The 25,715-nt window shown below is 41.8% G+C and overlaps 1 pseudogene; it reads right to left on the bottom strand.

Annotated features, from left to right (window-relative positions):
* Window positions 1–5,209: 5,209 nt before the first annotated feature.
* On the bottom strand, window positions 5,210–6,349 carry LOC131264537 (putative nuclease HARBI1; annotated as a pseudogene).
* Between the last annotated feature and the right edge of the window lie 19,366 nt (window positions 6,350–25,715).

The following is a 25,715-nucleotide window of genomic DNA, read 5'->3' as shown; positions in this document are numbered from 1 at the left end:
AATCCTGAATGCGAGCGTGGTTGTTCGCACTCCTTCTCACATAATCGCTAAGTCAGTGCGAAGTGTTATCTATGTCTCTCTTTTCTCTCTTTCCTTCTTTCCCTCTTTCTCTCTCTCTCTCTCTCTCTCTCTCTCTTTCTCTGTCACACCAACATACCTTCCTCTCTCACTCTCTCTCTCTCTCTCTCGCTCTCTTTCTCCCTTTCTCTCTCACATCAACATACCACCTACCACAACCACCAATCTCCTATCCCTCATCAACAATCTCCCATCTCTCATCTCTCATCTCCCATCCCCCATCTCCCATCCCCCATCTCCCATCTTCCAGCAATCTCTCTTCTCCCCATCGTACTCTTTCTCACTTTGCCTGCCACATCACCCATCGCATTCTCTCTCTCTCTCTCTCTCTCTCCTTCTCTCTCTCTCTCTATCTCTCTTTCTCTCTCACATCAACATACCACCCACCACAACCACCCATCTCCTATCACTCATCAACAATCTCCCATCTCTCATCTTCCATCTCCCATCTCCCAGCAATCTCTCTTCTCCCCACCGTACTCTTTCTCACTTTGCCTGCCACATCACCCATAGCATTCTCTCTCTCTCTCTCTCTCTCTCTCTCTCTCTCTCTCTCTCTCTCTCTCTCTCTCTCTCTCTCTCTCTCTCTCTCTCTTTCTCTCTTTCTCTCACTCTCTCTCTCTCTTTCTCTCTCTCTCTCTCTCTCTCTCTCTCTCTCTCTCTCTGGCTATATCTATCCCTATCCCTATGCCTCACCTTGTCATACTTTCCATTTTTGTCTCTCTGTTCCCCATTATGTCTGCCTCTATCTTTACTGCATGTCTCTCTCGTTCTCTCTCTCATTTTCTCGTTATACCTCTCCCTATTTCTGTCTCTCACTCTTACACACACTAACAGCACAAAATTCCAACAACAACGCATAAAAGGGTCGGTTTTGCTTAAAAGGCCCATTTTTCTGATTTTGAATTAGTAACGACATTGAATCAGTCATCGATCGAACATGGGTTACTTTTCGCGCGCGTGTTTGTTGGGCCATGGTCGACCCTCGGAAGGAAAATTATTATATAGGATTTGATGAGATCGTCAACGGAAGAGGCGCTGTTACGCATCTGTTCCAGCGGTCGCCGTTCCGATCTCTGATGTGGACCGTGTTTGTGCCGTGGAATTTAGTAAACGTTAGACGGTGGACACAAACAACAAGCTCTCAAGCGACTCCACGGAAGGAACCGGGCCGAATCACGAGGATCACACCGTATTTCGAAGACCACCCCAGGCCGACTATGGGTATACTACTAGCACCGAGTGCATTATACAGAGCAAGCCGGCATTCCGTATTGCGTAAGTAACAATAAGTAATTTCTGGAAATTTTTCAATTTTGTAGAAGGCGAACATTTCTCTCCCTCTCGTCGAAAATGGTTACCAAGGACATAATATTCTTTGGGTGCTAATATTCACGGAATGGCTCCGTCTGCATCCAATGTTCTAAAGACGAAAACATCATCATGTTTTCCATATATTTGTAATCCAACAAATTCTTGATTCTTTTTTCTTTCAGAAATTTCAAACAATAGATAGTGCAATGATAACAAAATATATCAATTTTTCATGCAATGCATCCTTCCCTTGAACCAAGTTGCAGTTGGAGGACAGAACAATGCGGGTGCAGTTGCCTGGGTCGTAAGCTGACTCATGAAATACAGAGAACATTCTATGAACGGATCTTGAACAATACACCGGTTTTTCCATGTAAGTCAAACTATGTAAACACTGGTTACCGTTCAAAATTATGTTTATGAGTGATAAATATTCTTTCCTCACAGCACATGGTTGGCGGAATTAGCTGAATAGATTGCTTACTATTAGCAGTAATATCATCAAACAATGTGAGTATGTTATTAAATTTCAGTCAAGCTTTTGAAATAATATGGTGTTTTATTTTACAGAACGGGGAAACCCAACAATTTAAGTTCATCGGCAGTACATCAGCGACAAAACTAGTTTATTTTAGGAAATAAAATTTAAATGTGTAAAAAATATGGGTGAGGTAATAGAAATAATAAAATAATTCAGTAAAACTAAAAAACTGTAAATTTGAATTTGCTATATTTAAACCGAAAGAACCGTTTACATTTAGCGCCTACATGTAGGCAACCGCCAGGTCGAAACGTTACGAGAGCGTACAATAAGGCGTTTGTATCTCTTCTAATAGACGCTTAATGTACGCTCTTCTTTTGTATGTTGTTAATGTACGCGATTTGTCGCACGACGCATAAATTAATGCTGCTAGGGTTCATTCTGCTACCCCAGCTACGTTAAAAGATGCGATCGTACGATAGCCATAGTAACGATTCGTTAATCGATGCGATGGGCAACATAACACCACAGCATAACGGCTGTAACCCCAAAGCTTCCCAAACCATCCGCGTCACACAGGAACAATAAGAAGAGGCGCTAGTGTGCTCCGCGATACACACACATAAAAAGGAGGTTGGTTCATTTAGAACAAATTGCGTCGATTGAATAATAAAACATTAAACGTATTTTTTGGACCACTTTGTCTTCTGCCTACGAAATGTTGTTGGTTGGGATGGTGAAAAATTGATTTCCATGCACCTCAATAGGCAAAACTGAAGTTTAATACCACATTCAAATTCAATTAGATTATGAGGTAACCTCCGTGTGAACTCTTCTTGGGTCTTGTTGTTGTTTGACGTCTTCGAACCAAAACAAACTTGTGCTCAGCGCTTAGAGGACTCTAATCGGTAATAAAAGACTGTTTTTGGTTTAGCAGCAAAAGCAACGTGAAAAGTGAGTGTCCAGTGTAAGTTTTGAAACATTAAACATGTTTTCTGTACAAAGAAAACGTGGATCGTTTAACAAAACGGTACGGGAACCGGTAATTGAGGAATGTTTGTTTATGGTCGTGAATGCATTGTGCATTTCAGTCCCACTTGCTTATCCTGACACGGCAGAGTGGTTGGTAAGTTGAATGCAATTGTATTTCGGTATGGTTCAAACACAATAAGTGCCAACAATATCTTATTGCAGGTTTGATGAGATCGTCAACGAAGGTGGTCCCGTTACGCCTCAGTTCCAGCGGTCGCCGTTCCGACCACTGTTTGTGCCCTGGAATTAAGTAAGGGTGGCGTTAGATGGTGGACACAAATAACAAGGTGTAGAGCGACTCCACGGAAGGAACCGGGACGTATCACGAGGATCACACCGTATTTCGAAGACTACCCCAGGCCGACTATGGGTAGACCATTTTGCATTATACAGAGCAAGCCGGCATTCCGTATTGCGTAAGTAATAATAAGTAATTTGTTATTACGTGGTTGGCGGAATTTGCTAGCGGAATAGATTGCTTACTATTAGCAGTAATATCATCAAACAATGTAAGTATGTTATTAAATTTCAGTCAAACTTTTGCAATAATGTGGCGTTTTATTTTACAGAACCGGGAAAATCAACAATTTAAGTTCATCGACAGTACATGAGCGACAAAACTAGTTAATTTTAGAAAATTAAGATTTAAATTTGTTAAAAATATGGGTGAGGTAATAGAAATAATAAAATGATTCAATAAAACTAAAAAGTAACAGTACATTTGAATTTTCAATTTTTAAACCGAAAAAACCGTTTACATTTAGCGCCTACATGTAGGCAACCGCCAGGTCGAAACGTTACGAGAGCGTACAATAAGGCGTTTGTATCTCTTCTAATAGACGCTAAATGTACGCTCTTATTTTGTATGTTAATGTACGCGATTTGTCGCACGACGCATGAATTAATGCAGCTGGGGTAGGTTTGGCGAGATTTCAAATACGCGACTAAAGCGAAGTGGACCAACAACAACAAAAATTTGGTGGCCACCGGCGGAGGTAACAGCACGGAATGTTCCTTTACGGAATTGGAAGAGCAAGTGGCCACCTTGCTCTGCTACAGCACAGCAGATCAAGGACATGCCGGGAAATGCTTCGGGATAGAAGATTCAACTTCCGATCTGCTTACAACTCCTACAACTTCCGATCTGGTTCCAACTCCTACAACTTCCGATCTGGTTCCAACTCCTATGCTTAGTTTACACGAGGCGCAAAACTCTGAAAACACAGGCGAAAATATCATTTTTTTCTGTCACTTTTTTTCGCTTCGTGTAGACGTTCCTATTCGTGAGCCGATGCAGATGTAAGCGCATTCAATGTTGATTTGATTGTTTAATTGTAAAAAAAACAGCACAGAGGTATTGTGTACACCGAAATCTTATCAACAACCACTGTACATTATTAAAAACAACTATTTTCCATCCACCGGCACTCTATACCAGGTGCGCAAATCTATTTTTCACTCGCCGACCGAAAAACAGATTTTCGCTTACTTTGACAGTTGACTGGCCAACTGACAGCATTTTACCGCTAACTCACAGCATTTTGCCGTTTGCAAAGGTTGCTTTGCGCTTCGTGTAGACTAAGCACTACAACTTCTGATCTGGTTCCAGCTCCTACAATCTTGTGTCTTTCCGATCTGGTTTTAATTTGTAGTGACGATGAAGGCGAACCATCGCGTTCATTGTGTGATTCACAACCAAGCAATTCGAACGGACCCGTCGATATTATGGTTGAGGAAAGTAACGACATTGATGATTAACCACTCTCTCAGCCACGAGCTAAAAGGAAAAGGTTTGACTCGAACGAGCTCTTGGATATGGCAGTGCAAAATAATTTGCTATTGGAAAAACTAGCTAAAACGTCGGGGCGCATTCTAGAGCAGTTGATAATACTTAATACCAGCAATAATAACCGGAATACCAAGTGTAACGCGTGCAATCATGAGAAGTAGTAGTTGTGTTAAGAATAGTAATTAAAAGTGATACTTGACGTGATATTTAATATTGAAAAGTAGGTTAAGCAATGGTTCCTTACTTCACTACTCCTTAGAAGTTTTTCATTTTTACGGAAAGGAATATAAGGAAATAAGAAGGAATAAGAAAACTGTCTTTAACAAATAAATATACATCTATTTTATCAAATGTCTATTTATGTGAGTTGGGCGAAAAGTAATCGACTAGACATGGAAATAGGAAATAGTAAGATATAAAAAGGAGCGACGAGCAGTAGCAGAGGGAGTTTTATCCAGAGTGTGGAAGGAAAAGATTTATAGTATAGAATACAGAAGTAACTTTAAACTTTACATTTATTGTCTATGCTCAATCATCATGTTATGAAGCGCGCTACAAACATTTATTATCTGCAAACATTTTTCGGGAGTATAATGAAGCTGCCTTGCGCCAGCAATACATTGAAACCGGCTTTTTAAAACACCGAAGGCTCTTTCTATAATAAACCTTCCTTTGCTTTGAAGGCTATTATATTCGGCTTGCGACGTGTATGGTTGGGCATTTCTTATTGGTTTTTTTTATCCGCGGTTTGCCGGGGTAAGCAGAGTCACCTACAAGGAAGAAGTTTTTATGCGTTACTTATGTTTGCTTCCACACAGCACGATCTTTCTTACCTAGAAGTTTACAATCTTGTTCTCCATTACGAAACTTAGCAGCAGAGAAGTTATCGGCAGGGCTTCGGTTCCAAACATGAGAATCATGGCTTGCTCCTCCATACTTCGCATTGACATATCGAATTTTTTGTCGGTTATCGCATATCTAAACAAAAAAGGAAAAGTAAGCAACAACTACCTAATCCTTGTTTTTCATGCAACAATTAAAACAACTCACCATTAAAGCGTTAATGCTAAAGTAGCTGTTGCGGCTAGAACGGGACCACAACACCGTCGCTATCGGCTGCGCCACCGTCAAAGTGACAGCTGATGCGGCCCATGCAGCAGCCATCGAGTACCGACTCTAGCCTCAGCCAAAACGGGATAAAAGGGCTGCGCAAGCCACCATTATTTTCTATTCGCGATACGTTAGCTTGATCAAAAGGTGAAATAAAGACTAATTTGTGGTTTCTTACCAAAAGAACTCCGACAAATCCTTTTTTTTTCAAATCACTGCTAACAGTAGCCTTTCCGATTGTAGTACAGATGCTGATTTGCCCTTGGTTTCATAATTCTGATGTGTATTCCATCTACGCACATCACAACTCCTGGGATTCCACTTTTCGAGAAGAAAAATGCATTGGCATCTTCTTTTTCTCGAATGGTCATATTTAGTCCGATCCATTTTGCACACAACTTTCTCTCCATGGCATCTAATGTTTGGCTTAATACAACGGAGAATGTGCTCTGCGCCATTGGAACGAAAAAGTCTTTACCCACGCCATGCTGATATGTGCCTTCAGCCAAAAATCTTAAAATTGCAGCTAGTTTTTGAATGGCGGTTATCCCATTTCACAAACCTAAAATATCAACAGTAATTATAACATTGAACGAAAACAAATAAGTTATCATTTTATACCTATCACCTTGCAGTTCCAACACATTTCTATTCACTCTTAGATTTTCACGAAATTGTCGTACGCTGTACGGGAACCTGACACGAAGAAATTGTTTGCATCTCACTAACGTGCTCCCTTCACTCGCTCACCTGTGCTATTGCTATCTAATGCCAACGTCACCTCTAAGCGTAATTTGAGAGTGGAAAATCACAACTATAGTTCAAAATAATGAATAATTTTACCACACGTACCCAAACAATACTGATAGTTATTCATAAGAGTCACCTGTAGCAAGAAACCGTAAAGTGATGCATAGTATTTCTAGGGCAGATGTTGCCTCCCGCATATTCGGATTTTTTCTTGTAATACGTGGTGAGACTAAATCTAGAAGATGATTGAAATCTTCCCTGTGCAACCTTATGAACTTTTTTAAGGTATCGTCTATGCCGTTATTTCTGATATCTTCTACCAGCCTTTCCGCCATGTTTCCACGTTTGAGGAATAACTCGCGCATCCAAAAGCGACGATTTACTCCTTGTGGTCGTGCATTCGGGGATGCTACAAATAATCTTAATGTATTTGCAAGCGTGAGCAATATTCTTTTAATGGCAAAGTTGTTCGAGTGCACATTTTTGAAACCTATGGAGATATAGCAAACTACATACACTGTACCCATAAAGTCAGTACACAGCAGGCTAAAGCAGAAACAAAGGCCATTTACTTCGAGAGAAACAACTATTTTGAAAAATTAAAAATGAGGGATTGTTCTTTGGATTTGGAATTTGGACGCGATACGAGTTAGGGTTTCCGAGATATGGTCAAAATAGTGCCACAGCACCCTAAAAGCGCACCAAAAAAGTGAGTACACAGCCCTCTATGTTTCATCATATCTTGTATTGCAAAGAAAATTCCTCTGAAAAAACTACAATCGTGAACAGCACATCGTAATAAACAGTCTAGCAGTGTTTAATAACAAAATAAGGTGCCTAATTACACTACAATGGGCAGGACAGAAATTTCTTTCGAGACGAGATCGGATATCATTCAATTACACGAAATTGAAGGCAACAGCTACTCGGAAATTGCCTTTTTGTTAAATGTAAACAGAAATCCGGTTGCCAGAGTCGTTCAGCGGTGGAAAAACGGCCGCCGTATTGAAAATTTACCGAGCACTGGTCGTCCTACCAAAACATCGAATCGGATGAGGCGCATGGTAAAGAAGATGGTAGATGCTGAGCCAAAAATTAGAGCTCAAACTGTTGCGACAATACTGCGTAAGAGATATGGCCTCATAATGGGTAGTGAAACTGTGCGAAAAATCATACACAAATTTGGATACAAAGCATATAACCAGCGTAAGAAGCTTCACATAGGCGTGATAAATCGTCGGCTACGATTAGAATTCGCAAAAAAATACTTGCACCATTTCCCCGAGATCTGGGAGAAGGTACTTTTCACGGACGAAAGCAAGTTTAATATTATCGGATGTGACGGTAGAGTAAAAGTGTGGCGAAAATCTGGGGAAGGACTTAATCCCAAATACACTATTAAGACTGTGAAATATGGAGGTGGCAGCGTCTTAGTGTGGGGTTGTATAGCAGCAAGGGGTGTAGGAAATCTGCACCTCATAAGGGGTACAAATATGGCAATATATCGACTTACTGAAGTAATGGACAAATATGTCAATATTTCGACTTACTGAAGGAACATTTGCGACCCAGTGTTGAAAAACTCGGAATCGAGCGGGATTATTGGTTCCAGAAAGACAAAGCAGTACAAATTCCACCTGCTTGCCCGAGCCAGGCTCGGGTATTGATAATAATCAGCACAAGTGGGTAAGGGGATAAGGTAGTTTTTCGAATCATTCAAACTATTTTGCTCAAACTAATTGACCCAAAGTTTTTCAATTATTACCAAAACTAGAAGTAACCCGTTTATATAGGATTCGATCAGCAGATGAGCGTGTTCAAGCGTGTTGAAAAATTTCACGATCAAAATGTTAACGTTGTGGCTATTGTGAGCGATAACTGCCACTCAAACATTGGTTGCTGGAAATATTTGGGTGCACATAATTACGAGAAACCATGTTTTGCTCATCCGGTCACTGGAAAAAACATTCATATTTTTCCTGATGCACCTAACCTTATTAAATTGCTTAGATCACGGTTTTTCATATAATGAAAAAACTATAACAGCTGCTCCAGTGGACAAGCTCATAAACACCAGACATCATGTCGAAATGACACCAGCATTTAAGCTAACTTCTTCTTCTTCTTGTTGGCGTAACGACCTCTTTGGTCATGCCTGCCCGTTAAGGACTTACGAGACTTGTTTCCTTGTTGTACGTGGATAGTCAGTCCTCTCGTACAGGGGAGGGTCCGGTCTCGGTTGGGATTCGAACCCACGCCGTCGAGGTGGTGAGCCCCGGCGCTCATGGGCCGATTTTCTAACCGGCGCTACCGCTCGGCTGTCGCGGACCCCCCAGCTAACTAAAGATCACTTAATTATGAGCCCTCAGGAGCGTCAAAACGTACGGCGAACCACGCTACTGTTGTCGCGTACCACTGCAGTCTGCTTGAGAAAATATTTTCCTGACGACGGTGCAGCTAATGACTTGGCAGAATTCATTGAAAAAGTCGATCGCTGGTTCAGTATATCTATCTCAAATTCTCCAGTTGTGAAACAGGACTTTAAGGAAGATGTTTAGTGATAAGCATGAAAGTCAATGGAAGATCAACAATGCAGGTGTTTCAAAATCCATTCCTATGCACATAACATCGGTGCAAATGCTGTTTCACGACATGACGCTGAAGCATAAAATTAATTTTATGTGCACCTACAAAGCTAATCAAGATGTTTTAGAGAATTGTTTCTCTCAAATTCGGCAAATAGGAGGACTTTATGACCACCCGTCCCCTCTGAGCTGCTTTTACCGAATTCGTATGATGACGCCACCGAGAATTCGTATTGATGATACCGAGAAACGCCAACTATCTTGCGAAACCAAACATATACAGGAGAAGAACACGAGGAAAGCCATGAGGAATTTGTCTCAGCGACAGTATTTGCGAAGGCAGCTATTGTACCTTCCCTGCCAGGGTCAGTGGATTTGCTTGGACTATAATATCAGAGTCAAATGTATTACGAATACGACTTTCGTGAATTTTTTATGGAATTTTTGTATCCTAATATTAGGACAAAAATGCAAGCTCGAGCATCGAAAATGGTAGCAAGTCACGTAAAGGAAAAAACGTTTCAAAACACAACAGGTCACAAGTCAAAAGACACAAGTCAAAAATCAAACGCTTGAAACGAGGCTAAATAGTACAATATTACTAATTTCGCAACATATTTGTTGACGAATCGAATAAGTATAAAAACGAATGTGAATTTCGTTTGTAAAAGCAAATAGTGTAAATATTGCGTTAGTACGTTTCTTCTTCTTGGCGTAACGACCTCTTGGTCATGCCTCCCGTTAAGGGCTTACGAGACTTGTTTCCCTGTTGTACGTGGATAGTCAGTCCTCTCGTACAGGGGAGGGTTCGGTCTCGGTTGGGATTCGAACCCACGCCGTCGAGGTGGTGAGCCCCGGCGCTCATGGGCCGATTTTCTAACCGGCGCTACCGCTCGGCTGTCGCGGACCCCCTACGTTTAGTACGTTTATATAACGTTTATCATTGATTAGGATAAGGCTAGTATTAATGATAATGAATTATTGTATCGATTTGAAAAAAAAACATGTATTATGTAAATACTTCGGACGAGGACGACCGAGGAGTTATAAGTGGTCCGACCCCGGAGAAGTTATAAGTGGTATAACACTATGTCAGGTGAGACCAGAGTAAATGACGTTTACTCGCTGTCATCACTTGACACTAGACCTGATCACTTGACCATTAGATCGCCACTTCTATCTTGATCGTCCAGAAGGACAGACGAATAAAGAGATCCACGACGTAACACATAATTATATATCATCGGATTGCTAGAAAAAAATTATAAACAGAAATACCCGATCCTAGACTTAGGTGAGCAAACGTTCAAGATGACTGCAGAGCAATCATATTGCCAACCGTCATCTTTTATGCATCTTATTTCTTTGGGGGGTTGTATGAGCCTTCACCTTTTTTTAAATCAAGGGTTGAAAATGGAGGGCATTTTTTGAGGATGAATCCGAAAGGACGTTTGTTGAAGAGTTTTGTGCGCAGAATAGCTACTGTGATTCAAACGAGCTATTCCTGTAATACCTAAAATACCTGCCGACATCGTCAAATCTTTCGTCAAGCATCGTGTCACCGTATTTCGAGTGATCCGGCACCCCGAAACAGCACACAAATTACTTTCCATCGCTCTGTAAAGGTTACAGGATTCTAACGTTAACATAACACACACAACAATGGCTTACGTTGATATGTAGCGTTGAAGTATAATTACTCACCACTTTTCCTGTAATTTAATTCAAAATTTACGAAAAAGATAAAACTCGTAAAATTGGAAAAACTAAACCAAAACAACGACCATTCTTAAGTCAAAGGTTTCTTGTATTTTGCTTTAGTCGATTTGACACGTAAAATCAGAAAAACCAAACCAAAACAACGGCCATTCTTAAGTCAAAGGTTTCTTGTATTTTGCTTTTGTCGATTTGTCAAATTGCTCTACAGTATTTGACCAGAGCTATTAGGGCCTATTCCGAACAAAATCGTCAAAGGTAAACTATTGTTAAACCATAAATAAACGATCGTTTTGAGTAAAATCGGTTGCAAACCTATCACATCCGTTCAAACAGACGATCGTCGAAATAATCGTCAATAAAATCCTTTGAGCTCTGCCATCTGTGAGTAAATTTGTCAAGCAGTTGAGTTAACGATCGTTATAGGTATCACATAAGCTTAATTTACAGCAATGACGACCGTTTAGTTGTCGATGACTAAAGAGCAGTCGATAACGCCAACCTGTCCATGAGAAAGCGTCCGATTTGATCATTGATCTACCCACGACGAACATGTTCAATAGCTCGACGATGAATCTAAAGAATACACACTAGTGCTAACCGATATTTTTGCCCAGTGTTGGATGTTCCACGGCCCGGCGAGAAGAGAGGAGATGAAATAGTCGCTATTCTAGTTGCAACACAGTCGCCAAAAAGCTATGTGTGAGCATTGAGGGGAATTAAAACTGCTCGAGCTTATTGTATTATCGATCGTATATCATATTAACGATCGTTCATGAAATTCGTTCGGGCGATACCTTTTTCGAGCCGTTTATTAAACGACCGTCTATTTGCTATACGATCGATTAGCGTTGTCGACTTCGTTCGGAATAAGCCCTATTATGGTAAAGTGGGGAACGACGCCCCCCGTAAGCGAAATACATTATTTTCTTCTATTTCTTTAATTAAAAAGTCTCTAATTTCCATAGTTAGATAAATAAACATCTTGTGTACGTATGAAATATATCTGCTACACAGTTTCATTAAAAGTTTGCCATAGAAGGGAAATGAAACGTTTTCATGATTTGGGGGACAATTTTTTCGAACATTGTAGTTACTCTTGGGAAAGGTGGTGCTGCCGACGTGATGAAAATAACCAACGCAGAATAAAATTAACAATAAAACTACATCCATAAGGTTAGGCCCTGTCAATGGGACCAGTAAACGGGCACTGTAATCGAGCCCTGTAAACGGTCACTGTAACCGGGCCCTGTGAACGGGCACTGTAACCGGGCCATGTAAACGGGCACTTTAACCGGGGCCTGTAAACGGGCACTGCAACCGGGCCCTGTAACTTGGCCGTGTTACCGGGCCCTGTAAATTGGCCGTGTTACAGGGCCCTGTAAACGGGCCCTGTTATCGGGTCATGTAAACGGGTCCTGTAAAATTAGTCCTGTAACTGGGCCGTGTAACCGGGCCGTGTAACCGGGCCGTGTAACCGGGCCGTGTTACCGGGGCGTGTTACCGGGGCGTGTTACCGGGGCGTGTTACCGGGGCGTGTTACCGGGCCGTTTTACCTAGTTAAACACTATATCAAACTAATCAATTTCATATTAAATAAGATTTTCGCAGGGCCTTTCAGTTTTGGCTCCGTTAACAATAGTGGGGAAGATGGCCAAACCGGTGGGGCAGGACGCACCACCTCGTAATCGAGACGATCGATTACAAAACTATAAAATTTAGCAAAGTGCGCTTACAAGTTGTACCATCTCGTGTTGCACGCAATCTCAAGTTGCATGCAAGTCTGCTATGCAAGTATCATGCACTTCACAGAACCAGATCACTTCGTACTTATTTCTAGCTGAAAGAAACTATTAACACTTTAAGCGCCATGCACAAATTACACTGCTTTCCGTTCTGCCAGCGATTCGTAGAAACGCCGGTCTACCTAACGGGCTCTGTCGGTCCGAGCAGATCGATTTACAAGACATTATGGAATATACCCGCCCGTTTGGAGGGGGAATGGGTTTTACTATGCGGTGATTTCCGACAACTTTTGCCAAAGGAACAGATGCTGAAATAATAAATGCATGTATTAAAAAGACTATTCTCTGGCGACACTGTAACATGCTACGTTTGCATATCAACATGCGTGTGCAAACAGCGCTAAATGCAGGACAGGCTATCGAGCTACAAGAATTTGCAGACGTCCTGTTGCAAATAGGCGAAGGACGGCATGTCACAGTACCCGGTCTGAAACCTTCGTATGCTAAAATTCCTCGCGACATCGTGTTACCAAATACATCAGATGCTGAATCCGACCTCCAGACGCTGATAGATAAAATTTATTCTGACGTTCATCTGATCCCAGCTTTCTTTTCGGATCGAGCTTTTCTTTCGCCGTTGAACATGAATGTGCATTCTATCAACAATGCTGTACTCGAGCGCTTACCTGAACGAGAGCAGGTGTTCCTATCCATTAATACATTGGTCCAACAGGAAGACTATCAACATTTTAACATCCCTACCGAATACCTTCACAGTCTTAGCATCAGCGGTATTCCGGTACATCAACTTAAATTGAAGTGATTTTCACCAGTACTGCTAATGCGTAACCTTAACCCAGAAAAAGGATTATGCAATGGTACAAGACTGCAAATCATTGATTTGAAACCAAATTGCATACACGCCAAAATACTTACTGGCAAACGGCAAGGAGAACCTGTATTATTACCGCGCATCTATTGCGATACCAATGACCAAGGGCTCCCATTTCAAATTCGCTGAAAACAGTTCCCACTGCAAGTTTGCTTTGGCATGACGGTCAACAAATCACAAGGCCAATCACTTCGCCACATGTGACTGTATCTACCCAACAGCGTGTTCGCTCATGGGCAACTGTATGTAGCACTGTCGCGAGTAACGGCCAGAACTAATGCAGCACTTCTAATCCAGAATCCAACATATGAAGATCAAGATACCATTGCAACCGAAAACATTGTTTACAGTGAAGTCATCAGGGATTAGAAAACATCAACATTATCATCTTTATTCAGGTTGCAGCCAATAATATACATTTTTACTAATAAGTGATCACCATGCTTTCTGAAGGAATTTGCGGTTCTCGCGGAATTTTTAACAGTCCTTGCGCGGCTATCAAGTGCATAGATACAGAGGAATAGTTCCGAAGGGATGGTTATTTGACGGACACTATTAAGCCAAGTTTTTTAGGGAGTAGTGGGGGGGTCAAGCGTAAGGCAAGATGTGGAGTCTTTTGCTGCTTCCCCTTTCGAGTCTGTTCTTGGGAACTACCCAGGATGTTTGGAGGACCAAGAGGCCGCCACTATCACCAGAAGCACAATGCTGTAAAAGTTTTTAATTGTAATAATCTGATCCGCCGTGATCCGGTTGCCGGATTGCTCCAATCGCATGTGGAAAGTTCCAACGATCCTTAAACTTTTTTGTAACCTCCAACAATTGTGCTTTTGTAGAAGGAAACTGTAAACAAGAAAATAAAACTTAGCTTATTAACTTATTTACGTTTAGAAAACTGTTTGCTCACATTGATCATCAATTTACTATTAATATTTGTAATATTTGTTTTTTTTTCTTTTCAGCTTGACGAGCACGATGTGGGATCGAATCTCGAGACTGGCACCCTCCGGTATTACGAACGGCTGACCACCGATCTATAATATACAGTATTTCGGTCACACAAACTCTCTTCGGAGAGAGGCCTTGTCCCACTAGGGGATGTCGTGCCACATAAAAAAAAAACGCGTGGTTCTCGTGCCACTATCCAAGCGCAAGAGGCCTACGATACAGAAAAAACTTAATCTAGCCTGCTGCGTTGGTTCCTTTGCACCCTTGAAACGCAGTCAAGAAACAAATAGCACAATTCAAACCTTCTGAACAAAAGTTATGTTATAAATAAAATGAGTGTTGAAATTAAATGAACTGAAACAGTTGATTGTTACGCTATCTCATCGAAAGAAAAACAAACTTCAACACATTTGATCTCTATATAATTTTTAGCTGATAAATGATAAATTTACATTCACATATAAAGCTTTAGTAAGGCAGGAGCAAGTTTACTTGACTATATTGCTTATAGATGAACGAGACACCTACAATAAAAAAAAGAATGTTGAATTTTGTTTTGATCACACGCGGATAACTTACCCCTAAACAAATACTGCAAGCTACTGAATGTTTCTCCAGTTGCCAAGTAGCGCAACGTTATACACCTAACACAGGTGCTGCCTGGGTTTAGTTTTCTCCGCGCCTACCAGCACCAGGTTGGTAATGCACAGTCACAAATAAGCCCAGCATGCCCAAAGAGACAGCAGACCACGTACTTCGCATCTGCACTAGGTTCAACGTGGAAAGACGTATTCTCGAGCGGCCCGACGAGTCATATCCAACGCTGCGCGAATTGTGCGACGACATGTGCACGAAGGAGGTTGTGTGGCAGGCAACCTGCTCCACCATAAGCATAATGACGCACCTGCAGCAGATTTGGAACTACGAAAGCCCACCATGAGACGAGAAAGGAAATGAGACGCGTGTTAAAATAAGTCGTGATGTCATGCATCACCCAAAGCGAGGTGTAATAACATCACCCCCACCCATGCCAAACTAATTAAGACGAGGTCTGGGAGGAGATAGAGTGTGGAGGTCGGGGTGAGGGTTTAATCCGTAAAACCTAGTTTTTTGGAGGCCAGGTACCTGGCCCGTCGGTAACTCCTGGATCCCCTTTCGCCCCATTGAAGGTTTCATGTCGTCCGCGTTACATTTTCTAGTTCTTTCTGTAGAAGGTGTCAAATGGCGGTTATAATTAAAATACAAATTCAAATTGCTGAAGCATAAATTAGATGCGAAACATTCTGGTCCTCTTCCTGGTCGACCAGTGCCTGATTTTGGCGCACAAGAGAGTTGCTTTAACTGAAGCCCCTATCCACATAAATGAAAAAGCACTGTTATATCACCGATTGCTCATGAAATCACCTTTACCAAACCTTTCGGTTAATTCAGCAGGAGGTTCTTCATTGCCAAGCCGAGTTACAACACATTGCAACTCTACTTTTTAAAGTGCCGTGTTTTTAACTCCTGCTTCGTATGATAATCCACATGATTGCGATGCGATTGCCACATTGTATCGGTCATTGAATAAAACCCTCTCCGAAAAGGGAGACAAAAATTAAGAGAAGTAAAGAGCAGGCATTGATGACTCGCCACCTACGCTTACAGAAAAACGAATACGTCCGGTATACATCCGTGTCTCTCCATACTATCTTGCAGGATCCTTCTGGATATGTGATAATTCGTCAAAGGCGCAGTATCAGCTCGAAGGTCGGAACACTGTGCCGCATGCTATCCCCCACCTTCTGTGTTTCTCGGAAGGATGTATCTCCCTTATTCCGCCTTGTTCATTTTGCGGATATATTTAGATGCGCGTTCCAATTAACTGACCACGTTGCTACCAAATTCCTAATACACACGATTGTTCCCTCTCCCCCTCTTGTGCTGCCTCCTCTAACTTCTCTTTCTCTCTCTCGCACGTCTCCGCCCTCTCACTCTCTATCTCACACGCTTCCCAGCCCTTTTTTATCTTTCTCTCTCTCTCTCTCTCTCGTTCTCTCTCTTTCTCATTCCCGCTCGCCCAGTCTCTATGACTTCCTCTCCCACTTGCTCCTTCTTACTCTGTCATGTCTCTATTTCACATTTTTTGGCTTTTGAAGGAGAAGGTGTCATTATGTCGCTTTGGCATGTGTGCCATATTTGAGTATTGATATGTCAAAAGCTCAAACCTTCTCCAATACTCCCTCAAAACGCACAGCAATACCAACAGCAGTGTTACGTCAAGTCATGAAATGTCATTTTACTCTGGACGACTTCACTTTCTAATATATACACCTTGTCTCCAGCCCCACTCAAGGTGTCAAAACTGTTGCATCAAGATGTCAAAATTATGACGAAAAATTAATTCACCTTGCAATGCTGTCTCTCTTCGTATCTAACAATCTTTATAGCTCATGCATTCCATTTATTGAAAACCCATGATGATATTCCATTACCTCTATTTGATATGCTGTGTACACCTTGGGTTTTCACAAGATTTGCTTCAGATGCCCATTATATTAACATCAAATAGAAAGAAAAACCGATTGCGATCGTGTTTCTGCTGATAGTTGTTCGCATAAACATTTTTTTACGGAACGCATCCTACCTTTTTAAAACCAAAAGATATACTTTTACAAAGATACCCTACAACTCTATACACACCTTGGGCCTACTAATGAATAACCAAATTACTGATTTTATCATAAAGTGCCCATGAAAACGATGCTTCTACAGTTTATAGTTTGCAACACTAAAAATCCTGACATTTTTAGAACACATTGATCACAAAACTATTGATTTTATAATATAGTTACCTTGAAACACTACATATATACCTTGGGCTGTACCTGAAATAGTTATTTGGATCAAATAACGAAGGTTGGGACAGCTGACGTATCTATTATTTTTCGGTGATAAAAGGATCACCATATGATAAATGAACAAAAATAGAGCAAAAGTGTTTTTCAACACTAAAGGTTGAATAAAATCATTCATTATCTGTTTTGATAACAAAACATGTTGATTTAAAAATTAGATTACCTTGCAACGATGTACATACCTTGGCCCTGCCAGTGTCTTGAAAAAATATCATTTGCATGAAACTGGCTTACATTACCCTACCTTTACAAAGGAATTCAGAGCCAGCTGTCAATGCTGTTCTAACTTTTTCATTCGTGCGTGTGGAGGTTTTGTTTACAAAAGTTTTTTCTAAAATACATTAAAACTTGTGCTTAAGTGAAGATGAAAACTTTATCGTTCAAGACACAGAGGTTTTGTGTTATGCTGTAGTGATTTTGTTCTTGATGTTTTGCTGTAAACGATTCAGAGAAAGAGCGTTTCCATCGCATGTTTGGTTTTAGCTGTTGCGGGCGCGACGGTCGAAAAACGCATGGTCGAAAAAACGCGTCAAACGAAAAAAACGCTAAGTAACGCTCAAAACTATTTTAAGTATAAGGATGGGACACTCCCCACATGTCGTGCCCAGGTGGGCGGCCTATTCAGATCAACAACAGCGCATACACTCGTGGTGGTGGTGTTTTTTTCGCCTGCCGGGCTACGCTGGTCCCCGTCGAAATCACGACCAGCACCACTACTATCGAGCAAGTTCGGGTAAAACTGACCACGACTTAACCCGCTATCTTTATCCGTGCAATCGGTGTTGTCTCAAAATGTAACTGTTATCTCTTCAGTACATGAAAGCATCTCTGAAGTCACTAATCGCCTGGACGCGAAGGACTTGCTTCTCGTACTGGGCCAATTTTTTAACTGGGCCCAGCCACGTGCTGCCTTGGATGCAAATTATGCTTGGTTTACCGCCTTCGAATATTATGAGCCATATTATAGCGATACTAATGGATTCATGTTTATGGATGCTGCATCAAACAATCGACTTGTCCAAATTAGTGACGTGAAAAACCATTATGATACGCAGCTTGATTTAGTGTTCGCCAACGCAACGGCCGCCCATGCACGCTCAAGGATAAAGAACGCCGATGACCAGTTGATGAGAACCGACTCGTACCATCCACCACTTGAATGGAAAATCGCCGTTCGCGCACCCAAGAAACGATCCTCCAACATCCATCCGCATCGCACGAATTTTGCCAGAACGAACATCCCAGCACTCCGGACTCGGATTCGAGCATTTGATGAGCGTTTCAGCTGTTCTTCGTGTGATATACTCGATCAGGCAGTTGATTTATTCACCGAGTTCATGAATGGAGCTTTCGCATCTTGTGAACCTGTTTCACAACGCAAACGTAGCCCCATTTGGGCCGATTCTACACTGGCTCAATTGAAAACAAAAAAATTTGCTGCTGCCAGAATCCATCGCCGCCATAACAACCCTACAACAAAAAGATACCTCTCGTCTGTGACGGGTATTTTCCGCTCATATAACCACATCCGCTACCAGGGCTATCTCGTAGGTGTGCGCAAACAGCTTACTTCGCGCCCTAAATCCTTTTGGGGATACGTTAACAGTAAACGCAAAAACCAGGCACTCCCGCGCTTAATAACCAATAAAAGCTACTCGGCCTCTACTCCAGCAGACATTGCGGAACTTTTTGCCACACGCTTTGAAGACAGCTTTGTGCCGCAAACTGCATACACTACCTCGCCACTAACGTTTGACGTTCCACGTGATGCTATCGACTTTCAATTGCCGGACATCACGGAGTCTATGGTACTCTCGTATCTCGCGAGCATCAAGCCTTCTACCAACCCGGGACCTGATGGTATCCTAGCGTTTGTTCTCCATCGCTGCCGCTTTGAGCTCGCTCCAATCCTCGCTAGTATTTTTAACGCGTCGTTAAGAACTGGCCAGTTCCCAAGCATCTGGAAAACATCTAGCAGGGTGGCCACTCAACCGGGAAAACCGGGAAAACTGGGAATCAGCCTTGAATTTAATTTTTCCCGGAAAAAAACCGGGAAAACCGGGAATTTCGCCGAAAAAACCGAGAATATTTTTCATATAATATTTTTTTGAGATTTACATATTTTATTCTCGTAGCGTAATTATATTTTCCTTTAAAATTGTCACTACATTTCAATTGTTAAGGGCGACATTTGTTGTCAGCTGTTTGAAGGTCCAATGTATCCATATTGCGTTTTCGTTTCTTCCAGTAGTGCCGGCGTAGAGGCAAAGCGAGAAAGCATGATGATTTTGTCGCCAGGGAAGCAATGTGTACGAAAGACAAACGCATCGAGGGTTAACATTCGTAACATGGTAACGGGGATTTCCAGTTGAAATTGTAAAAGCATTGATCATCTGTTTAAACACTCGATATGAAATGGCAAAGCAACCAAATGTCTTTGTATATGCTTCAGATAGTAGCCAAAACAGTTACTTTAAATCTAGTAAATCTACTAGCTGAAAAGCTAATCGCTTCCTATGATATTGTACGAAAATATTCACAGCGCTCAAATCCGTCCTTTGAAATTTCAATTGCAAACTCCTGTCCTTCTACCAATATTTCCTGATGAGATCCTTTATCCTGTTGAGTTTATAAGGTTGCTTGTTTCGGGACGATCGCACGCGGTGCAATCTCTTGCTTCACTTGTTATGAATGTGTCACTATGGATGTAACTTTCGGATATGATCTGAACGATTTCTATGATTGCAAAAAAATTGCCGCTTTGGATAGAATTTCGGTCGCGGTGTGGTCATTACTATTCGTACGGAAATAATTATGTATGTTTCATTCTATTTGTCAGCAATGGTTTGATATGGATAAAGTTATTTGTTTTACCTTTAACTGCTAACCACTCTCTGGCTGGTGTGGTAGATGGTGGAGGTGGTGGACTTGCTGCGTCGCGAACTTTAACCGTTTAGAGCTTTTACGCGCACATGAGTCGCGGGCGGACTCTGCTGACCGGACAGCATGGAAACACTTAGGGTGTTTCCCAAATACACGGTACGGAACGTTGGGAAGCGTCGGGCCTTACCTCGGGTAGGGGGACTTCGACGTTCCGGGAGAAAAAAATAAATAGACACGAGGTTTAATTTATCATTATCTCCGATGCACTGGCTCTCTTGTCCAACTATCGGTTCTTTATTTATACCAACTTTTTGAACGATTTTACACGGTTTTTAGGAAAGTGTTTGTGACGGTTGCCGAAATAGCTGACTCGGCTAGATGATGTCAACTTGTGTTATAATTGGTGAAAGTGGTAAAGGGTGGTTTTCCGGTGCGAACTAGTACATAGCCTACGCTGCACTTTGAGTGCGTTTACCTCTTGTTTACCAGCTAGCTTGTTGGTAAACCCTTCGTATGCCAACCGATTGGTAAGCGCCTGTTGTTTATGAAATAATATGCATAGGTGAGGTGATTCTATCACACTGGTGTATTGGTTGTTATGGTATGGGATCTTATTGCATTCCGGCATTCGCTAGACGAGTGTACTGGTCAGTTTTTAATCTTGGTGAAATGTAGGTCATTTGAGTTGTTGGTGTGTTTGCTTGAAATTTTGATAACGTGAATCATTTGTATTGACGTGTTTATGAAAGTCTGATCCATGCATTGTACAAAGAATCTTCGAAGTGTTCCAATTAAAGAAAAGTTTAAGTAAAAATAAAACACATTTAAGATACTTCAGGCGTTATTTTTCACAACTCCCCCTTGAACAAATTTATTAATTTATTATTTTTCGAAGAGTTCAATTAACTTCTGCCAGATTACTTAGCTTGAACTTGTTTCATCATATATTTGAGGTATTTTATGTTAGGAAGATCGTAAAGTTTTGCTATAATCATGCATAAACAACAAAGTTAATTATTAAAATATTTTCGATACAAACTATAAGTTAACAACTTCTTCTAATTATTGCGCAATTTGGCAATAGGAAACGTAGTCGTTTGATGCACTCATTTGAACTATATCTATAACCACTAATTTTGAGCATCTGGAGCGACGGAATCTGCAAGAAGTCATCGACAGTCCACTGGTATGGGAAGAACCGCAAGTAGAATGCATTAAAATTAAAAGTAAAGGGTAACAGTAGAATAATGGCGGATATAGTTTACCTACCTCGTCCCAGTTGTGAATCGAGAGTACACTGATTTTGTGTAATGGCATTATTTTAAGCAAACCATCAGTCACATATTGCTCGTTGGGATACATGTTATTTAAACTCAACTTAAACAGATGAGGTAATCGATCGAGCTATTCCAAAGATTTGATAGATCGAGGTAATGATTTCCCGCTGATCTGAAATGCAACACCACAAACAATTTAAATTCTTTTTTTGATTTGTACAAAAAATAGTGTGACACGCAGGTTAGTACCTTATTACATGATAACTTCAAACATCTAAGAGATAAAAGGTTATTGCAGATAAATTGAAGACATCGATCCTGAACAAAGTTTTCTAGACATAGCTTAGTGAGATATGGTGCCGCCGTACATAATCTTTTGAAGAACATCAACTGATCTTCTATGTCATGTAAGTAAGCTACATGAAGTCCTTGCAAAGAAGGAATTGGTTTACATTCGTCAAATACGTAATGCGGAATCGTGCCATTCAATTCAAGGGTCTGCAAGAGAAAAACGAAGCATAATTTTACTATCAACGAGCCTATTTCCCAATTTTTTTAAAAATATTTTGCAACTTACATTCAAATGTTCCAGATTCGCCAATTCAAGCAACGGAAGATTTTCTAATTTGTATATAAAGATTTTCAATTTGTTTGTAAAGATGGCAAGGAATGTTATTTCCCTGTTATTGTTTTATGTTGTGTAATGTTAAGGAATGGTCCACCAAACTGTTGATGAACGGTTGAGCTATCCGACATTTCAGTGTTGCACGTTGAAGATGTTTTGATCCAGATAACTTAATCCATGGAGCAGTTTATTCCATTGGGTAACAATTTATAACATAGAATTAGCACATGGTTTGTAATTCAGCTCGACTCGTAGACTACTTTTGGTTTAAAAGCGTGTAATTTCCATAATAATTAATCAGACTTGTAAGAATGACCATGACCAACGTCACTTGTCAGGTGAAGGTGGATGGAAAACTCTCAAGTTCCTTTGCTACCACCAAGGGACTGCGCCAAGGGGATGGGCTTGCCTGCATACTCTTCAACCTAGCGCTAGAGAGGGCCATCCGAGACTCGGAGGTGGAAACTTCGGGGACCATCTTCTATAAGTCAATCCAGATCCTGGCATACGCTGATGATATTGATATTATTGGTAGAAGACTCTCCTATGTAGCAGAAGCATACCAAAGGATCGAGCAAGCGGCGAATAACCTCGGACTGCAGATAAACGAGGGAAAAACCAAGATGATGGTGGCACCATCAGCGGCCCTGCCAACAATTGCCGAAAGCCTACGCGGGGGTGACGTACAAGTAGGTGAACGCACTTTTGAAGTCGTCCAAAATTTCACCTATCTTGGGTCAAAGGTCAGCACCGACAACAACATTGAAGATGAAATTCGCGCTAGGGTGCTGGCAGCCAACCGGTCATATTACAGTCTGAGAAATCTCTTCCACTCACGATACCTGTCAAGACAGTCGAAGCTGGGACTATACCGAACATACATAGTACCAGTGCTCACATACGCCTCCGAGACATGGACTCTGTCCAAATCTGACGAAACCCTCTTAGCCGTGTTCGAGAGGAAGATGCTCAGGAGGATTTTTGGCCCCGTATGTGAGGAGGGACAATGGAGGAGCCGTTATAACGACGAGCTCTACGAGCTGTACGGCGACCTTACTGTCGTACAGCGAATTAGACTCGCCAGGCTCCGGTGGGCTGGTCATGTCATGAGAATGGCACCGGACGACCCAGCCCGTAAAGTCCTTTTAGGCTGTCCCCAAGGACAGAGGAGGCGTGGTAGGCCTAAATTGAGGTGGAAGGATGGCGTAGACGAAGCCGGCAATAAAGCCGGGATACGGAATTGGACCAGCGTGGCGAGCGACCGTGAGCGGTTTCGGATGGAGCTTCGTCAGGCCAAGACCGCTCAGCGGTTGTAGCGCCACATAAGTAAGTAAGTAAGTAATTTCCATAGCTTTTCAGTGGTCGTCGACATCCTGTATTTGCTGCGAATCTAATTTTCTTTTTCCACCTTCTTCGAAAACAATCTATTGACAGTTTTTAAAGTTGCCAACTTTCTTCGAGCTTAGTAAAATAACTCGCCGTCGGAACAATCCTCCCATTCGTCCGATGATCCAGTAATACCTATAGCTTCGTCAACGACGTCGTTAATCCAAACTGAGAATTCCTCGAGCGATTTCTTGGGTAGATCATTGTTGAGCTTGTTGAACTTTGCGCTTGCAACGCGGGGCAAAAGTTTGATCAGCTCTGGCATCAGCTTCTTATCGTACGATGGTTGGACGACGAAGTTCTCGTCTTGCGCAGCTAACCAAATATCATCGATAACCATGGCGAAATCGTGCAGCTCCGTAAATTCGTCCTTCGGAATGTTTGCGCGATCGCGCAATCTCTTCATGAGATGCTGGATGCGTACATCGTAGGTTGTTGCTGCTTTTTAGGTTTTTTGCCCTGCGGTTTTGGTTTAGTACCCTTCTTCAGCTCCGTCGTAGGCTTCACCTCGGGGGCTGCCGGCGCCGGATCATTTTGCGCTCCATTTGTGATAGCTTTAGCAGTGCCGGTAGCTGATAGCAAAAGCTGCGCAATTTCGGCATCCTTATCCTTTATCAATACCCGGGTAGATTGATACAGTTCCTTCCAGCCTTCCACCTGCCGGCGAAGCGTTTCGATTTCTTCCTGCAATAATGCCGCGGAATTCGATGGGCCAGGATTGCTTTCACTTTCCTTGCCGGTCGCCTCGAAGGATCCTATTGTTTCTAACGCTGGTGGCAAGGCCTCTAACAGTTCATTTTGGCTTGCGCTTAGCTTATTACTTTTCTCCGCGATCTCTAACTTTACTGCTTCGGCCATAGTGTATTTACGTACTTTTGCCTTCCGAAACGACGTAAGTTCAACAATAAACCAGACATAAAACCACAATTCCCATTCAAGATAAAGCCATCAACAAAACCAAAAACAACAACCTTGATTTCTAAAAGCTTCGGAAAAACGATTTCACAAAACGAATACGTAAGTTCATTGTTCTTAAGAACTACATCCACCGATTTCAGTTGATATCTGAAGTGCCTGTATAAGGTTAGAGTGCTTTCTGTATCACACACCATCTGGATTGCCTGGAGGTTTGGAGCGATGGTACAGAAATCAATCGCAGTCAATAGCGTTGTGCTATTAAACCACATTTCCCGTACAGAAAGTTGTTTTAACTCCGCCAACTGGCTAAAACCGTTTGTACGCACTTCCATATCTTCAAGCTGGTTCAATGAAAGAGCCTTCAAAGTTGGAACCTCCAGTAGGATGCGCTTGATTAGCGACACTTCATTGTTCCACTCTAAATCTAAGCTCACTAAAAATCTTTCGAAACGCTGTAAAATGGTAACGAATTTCTCGCAAGTGCCTCTATTGCTGGCACTGAACCGAATATGGCGATACCGTCTTTGACTTCTTCTGAGTACGTTTAATGAGCCACGTTTTACATAATCGTTCGCTACATAAAAGCGCACGCGATCTAGTCCGCGTCCAGAAAATACCAACTGCGACCACTGAAAGCACACTAAGCTGGCAGTTTTTAACTCAGACACGGTCAAGTAGTCGAAAATGATTCCAAGAATCTACAAAACAAAAAAAAATATTTAAAACAACGAACTGTGTTATTAGCATAAAATAAACTCACTTCATCTGGTAAATCACAAATTTCTATTGTTTGCTTAGTAGAATTATCCATTGTGCAGAATGAAATATTGTTCAACGCATCAAAACCGCTACACAAGAATTACTAGATGTTTTCTCCTTTCAATCTTTCGTAAGTATCTCTTTTGACTAAAAACCCAGTCTACTGCGACCAAAACTATGTCAGTTTGTTCGATCCAAAGAAAGTACTATGGTATGTTGATTCGCAACTGTGGTATGCATGATCTAGTCGTAATGATTCTTCTTGGTGTAACGACCTTGTTGGTCATGCATGCCCCGTTAAGGGCTTACGAGACTTTTTTTGACCCTACTAGGTAAAACGGCCCGGTTACGCGGCCCAGTTACAGGACCCAGGTATAGGACCCGGTTACAGTGCCCGTTTACAGGACCCGATTACTGGGCCCGGTAAGTGGGCCCGTTTACAGGTCCAGGATACAGGGCCCGTTGATAGGTCCCAGTTGCAGGGCCCGTTTACAGGGCCAGGTTACAGTGCCCGTTTACAGGGCCCGGTAATG

Source organism: Anopheles coustani, chromosome 2 (genome assembly GCF_943734705.1).
Source record: "Anopheles coustani chromosome 2, idAnoCousDA_361_x.2, whole genome shotgun sequence".
Lineage (NCBI taxonomy): Eukaryota > Metazoa > Arthropoda > Insecta > Diptera > Culicidae > Anopheles > Anopheles coustani.
Note: the sequence above shows the minus strand (reverse complement) of the source record. Positions and strands in the feature narration are given on the sequence as shown.